Here is a 6,000-nt window from a genome sequence, read left to right as displayed (position 1 = left end):
GCACCGTGGCATGGCGCATTGTCTTTCTGGAAGAAGCCATCTCCATTGGGATACGCCATCAACATGATAGGATGAACTTGATCAGCAACGATACTTTGGTATGTTGTGCTATTCAGACGTTGTTCCACACGAATTAAAGGGCCCAAATCATGCCAGGAAAACATGCCCCAAACCATAACACTGCCCCCACCAGCTTGAAGGGTTGTACTCATGCATGTGGGGCGCATGCTTTCATGCTGTTCCCGTGAAATTCTCACTCTGCCATCTGCATGATGCAACTGGAAACGTGATTCATCGGGCCACATGACTTTTTTCCAATGCTCAACTGTCCAATCCTTGTGTTCCTGTGCGAATTGGAGACGTTTTATCTCGTTAACTGCAAACAGCAAAGGTGTTCGAACAGGCCTTTGGCTTCCATATCCCATACGATGCAGTGTATGGCGAACAGTGTGTTCAGAGATCATTTGAGAGGATCCCTGATTAAGATCTGCAGTAATTTGATGCACTGTTGCCCTTCTGTTGTCTTGTACCAGTCTTGCCACTCTCCGTTCTGCCCTAACATTGACTAGTCGCTGACGGCCACAATTCGCACGTTCAGACCCAGATTTTCGGCTGACAGTCCATTCTTTAAACACTTTAACAACAGCTGCTCTTGAACATTTAACGAATTCTGCTGTTTTGCTGATACTCGCTCCATGGCTCCGAGCGCCAACAATCATCCCACGTTCAAAGGTTGTTAAATCGTGTTGTTTCCCCATATCTTCAGAAAAAATCACTTCTACTGTCGTGGTAAACAACCTGCTTCCCTATTTATAATGGTCTGGCCCTCTAGCAACTTCAGCGTGAAATTATAGCTAAATTGCCTACAAACGTCAGGTGGTCATAATAATCTGGCCACTCAGTGTATATATACAGTATACAGTATACAGCATATGGACATGTGTTAATACAGACCAGAGGTGAACCCTTCCCTCCTTCACTGAAAGTGATGTGTATATATTTATATCTGTTCCCTACTATATGCATTTGTCACTGTGTCGCGTTGAGGAAGGGACCCTGTGCATCCCTGAAACATTGAGGGTTATTCACAAAGCTGCCAAAGGCAGCCAAGTGAATAGCCGACCAAAGTGAAGAGAGCCGAACGCTGTTCGGCTATTCACTTCAGGCTAGTACGGCTGATTTCAGCCGTACATTGGCTGAAGTCAGCCATACATCGGCTTGCTTCGGCTGTCTTGGGTTCAGCCGAACATGCTCGGCTGAGCCGAAGTGCAGAAGGAGTTCGACTTAGCCGATCCAACATCTGGATCAGCTGAGCCGAACCTCTGGCAGGCTACTCGCTAAAAAAAAAAAGTTTACAAATGTAGTTTACAAATGTAAATAAATGATAGATTTTACAAAATAAATAATGATTAAAAATAAAGAAAAACATTAAAGATTATTGAAAAAATTAAATAATAAAGATTATTAAAATATGAAAAAAAAAATAAAAAAAAAATAAATAACAACTGGGCGGAGCCAGCCGTGATGTCACGGTCGGCTCTGCCAAGTTGTCTTTGTTTAATTACAGTTCAGCGTCCCCAGGTAAGCTGGGGACGCTGATCTGTCATTGCAACTGGGCGGAGCCAGCAGTGAGATCACGGTTTGCTCTGCCCAGCTGTCAGTCGCAAGGCTTTTGGCAAAGCTAGCCGAAGGATCAGCTGGAACTACGGCTGATCCTTCGGCTAGCTTTGTGAATAACCCCCATTGGCATTTTTGACCTGTATGACATTATTTGCAATAAATGATACTATCTGTTCATTACTATATGCATATGTGACTCGGTTTCCTTGAGTTTAACGTATAGAAATTGAATTGAACCATTAGGGATAGGCACCACACCCCCAATTTGAAATGTATACAAGAAAGATAAAGAAAAGCGGGGCTTTAAAAGTGTCCAGACCATACGAAATGTCCATCAAACATACATGGTTTTGTATAAAAATATACTTTATTACATAGAGACAACTTAAAAACTTGGCTACATTTAAAATGTCATTAACATGATACAATGCTACATTAAAAAACAAGCTACCTCCTTTTGGTGCCCATACATGTGTACATATATTTATTTATATATCATAGACTCCTTGCAAGTCCTAAATCCTGTAACAATTGTATGATCCACTGTGGGCCCAATCTCCGACGTGTTTCGCAACTGTATGTGCTTCCTCAGGGAGGTTGGAGGTATTCTAAGACATTGCATCAAAAATAAGTTTAAGTATAATGATCACAAATATCAAATTCCTAATGAAAATAACAAATAATAACAATACAAAACCCACTTCATGTTCACAAAGGTGTCACCCTTAGTGACAGTGAAACATTGTCAATTTTGACCTATGTGATATTAATTGCAACAAGATTTTCTTAGCATTTCTGAGTGCTGTTGATCTACCTTCTCATCTCTCTGTTCTTCATGGCATCCATGGCAGTCACTCTGAGCATCTATCTTATCTACACAGGTCACAATGCTGTATGGGGTGCAACAGACACTTTTAACAATGCTAGACCTGACTAGGTTGTTTTTTTTTTACATAGTTCTTCTGATATAACAGTTTGATACACAGTAAAGGTATTGTTGCTCATTAAAAAAAGTCTAAATGTTGGAACATTTCACCAAGTGATAGCAAATGCTTCCAATATTTGTACAGAAACCAATTGTCCTTGAAGTAGAACTAAACTCAATCATTAAAATCTTATATGAACTTTAATACAGGATCCGACAAATCACAGGAGACAGATAGACAATGCTCCTTAAAAAATTACAGTAGGCTTCTAACTTTTGACGTTTTCTCTCGATGTGAATGGAGCTGGCTCCTAAAATTCCTGCTGGCTCCTCGATTGGACAGACTGGCTGCTGAGTTGCATATTAGTTTGTGCACCCCTGCTTTAACATGTTAAGCTGCATTAAAAAGTAATTTTCAATTATTTTCAATCTGCAACTTAACTTTTATTTAAAATATACCTGATGATCCTGCCATGAAGGTCCTTATTCAGGCACTTCCTCTTATAAGATGTCAATGCTCTGTTCCTGTCTCACTCTTGCATTATCATCTTGTCATGTCTTGTGAATGCCATAAGCAGCCTCATCAATGCCTATTGTGCAGGCATGGTCCAATGTTGTCATTACCAGAAAGCCAATTCTGAGAAATGAAATGCGGTCATTGCAGGCGTACATGCATATAGATAGGAAGCGGCTGCCAAAAGGCTGGAGGTGATCAGTAGCGTTGAGATGCACAAAAGGATGAAAAAAGGCACTCCATGGCAGTTGTTTGATATGGAGTGCCTTAGCAAAATAAATCCAATCACGGTTTAAATTTTTAGTTTAGGGACAAGGAATTAGGGACTGATGAAAAAGACTTGAAAGGTAAATAGTGGCTATTATAGCTATTTTGAAAAAAAAAAAAATCTTAACCTCCCTCCTCTGGAGTTCTATAAATCAAACCTGTCATGAGAAGAACTATAAGGGCATTGCTACACTTTCTTCTGAAAATGTATCTCCAAGGCTTTTATACTTTTATGCTGACCCGGTGGTTTCAATACTTTAATTCACTGACCCAAAACAAGTATGCAACCTGGCTTTTCTGATCTGCATACCTGTTTGTGGTCACTGACAAAAGAAATATAAATGATAGTAAATCATCATAACAGCCAAGAAAATAGCAGACACCATGGCAAGCTTAATTTAAAGTGGACCTTTACCCTCTTTGACTAAAATTCACATCAATATGCAGCTCTGCATGCTGATATAAAATCATCTTAGATTCATTAGTTAAACAAACATATTTGGACACAAATATCATCTTGCCCAAGCATTACATCCTGGAAAGGTTACATCAGCAGAGCACTGCTGGAAAATCTGATCTGTAATCTTGTGAGATCTCAGGGAAAGGCATTTTCCTCCCCTGAGATGATGTGCATGGTCACATGTCCTGGTCACATGTGCCAGAGTTCCAGGAAGTATAGGGAGATATATTCATCTGCCCTTAGTAAAAATGGCCACTGTGAGAAGAATATGCAGGAAAAAGTAGGATATGCAAAGAATAAAAAGCCTGCAAGTATCTATGAGTTTGTGTTTATAGATTGTCATTACTAAACATTTCTAAAGGTACCTTTCTTGTTATGTTTAAGAAATGGGTAAAGTTCTTCTTTTAGTTGTATACAAAGCCAGTGAATCTTTCTTTATACTTACAAACACATACAGCAGTTGCATTGAGGGCATTTATTTTTATTTTTAATTTTAACTTTAGGTTTGTAGACTTGACAAACCTTTTCTGCCCTTCCAGTTATTATCTCATACATATTTTGGGATTCTTATAGAACATTTTTTTGCACATAATTTAAAAGCTTTTGCACCTGAATACTATAAACATAGAGGAAATATTGTATGTATTATTTTATCTTTTGGGAACTTATAGGAATTCCAATTTTCTTGTATTTAATGTTTTTTTTACACTGTAATTTATTATGCAAGTACAGCACAGAACCAATCTAAGACTTCAAGGTGTACCTTAGATGAGGAGGCCATGCTAAGAAGGCCACATTTAAAAAAAAAAAGACTGGTTATAATATATGCTGCATTCCAGAAAATCTATACATTGATCTTTAGTATCTAAAAGATATATGTCAAAGTATGATACTGTACCTCTTCAATAACAAATAAATAAAACATTCAAGTTGGACATATTAATTAAACATCAATCAATCAATCAGCAGAATAATACAACTATGCCCCCAAGAAGAAGCAAAAAATCATTTTATTCTACATACAGTAGGTGGTTATAGCTAATAACATTATGCTTTGTTTTTAAATTTATTTACTTGTTGTTTAAAGTCATGGATGATAAATTTCACACTACCTGACAAACAACTGACTGAAAGAGCTAATCAATAGATTCATGTTACATATATGTTTTGACAGAGCTGGTCCTGTCATGGGTAATGAGACCCCATGGGAGGTATGGAGTTTGTGTTCACAGGCTGTTTTAGCCATATTGTTTTATGTACTATTTTTATATTTGTAACCATATTGCCTACACAGAATTTATAAACTGACTTGCAGGTATTTTGCAACATTAAGTAACACAATTGCATACACACATGAGCACATTATCACACTTTCCTATGCCTAACATCTATTGTAATCATTATTAAGATCTGCATAAATATATATTTTAAAGCCAACTTCAGGTAATTAAAAAAAAATCCCTCTACCCCGAGCAATAGTTAAATAAGTGTACATGGTGAGAAGGAACTGTGCAGGAATGTCTTCTTGCAAGGTCCTCAGGATTCACAGGATATCACCAGAAGACTCATGATGTCACCCTTGTTTAGGTGGTGTGGGTGGAAGATGTGGTGTAAGGTAAGGTTATTTCTTGTATTTCTTTAAGGCAGACATTTACATTAGGTGGAGGGATGCGATCTATCTATTAAGTGGACCTTGCATTTTGACCCAAGGTCTACTTAAGCAGTCAGAGGTGGATACATATCTTATGTGAGTACATTTCACTTCCAACAGACTATAGCATAAACATTCATTCTTGCATAGATTGAAGATTGCTTGTGTACTGTATGTCAATTATGAGTCTATGATCTCAGAATACTCTCTGAGAACTATCTCAGGCAAAGAATAGCTCCTAGTCTTTAGACTATTCAACCCGAAATATACCTACCAGATAAGCTGATGTACAATGTACTCATAGATATCACAGGAAACAGTAAGAGGTGAACATCTTGTGACTTTATAAATCTATAAGTGCACTACCCACTGTGACCCCATTTTATCATTGTAATTACGTTTGCAATTAGGCCATATTTTTCTTTAATGCTGCACTGAGATATTCAATGTAGCCTCATGAAAAGATATCTCATAACCAGGTTGTACAAAGCAAGTCTTAGGCTGTTCACATCTTTGAAACAATTCCTTTTGTAAATCATACAGAATAAGAAAGATGTAGACTG

Source organism: Nanorana parkeri, unplaced genomic scaffold (genome assembly GCF_000935625.1).
Source record: "Nanorana parkeri isolate BGI_ZX_2015 unplaced genomic scaffold, ASM93562v1 scaffold356, whole genome shotgun sequence".
Lineage (NCBI taxonomy): Eukaryota > Metazoa > Chordata > Amphibia > Anura > Dicroglossidae > Nanorana > Nanorana parkeri.
The sequence above is the reverse complement of the archived record's forward strand: the minus strand, read 5'-3'. Positions refer to the sequence as shown.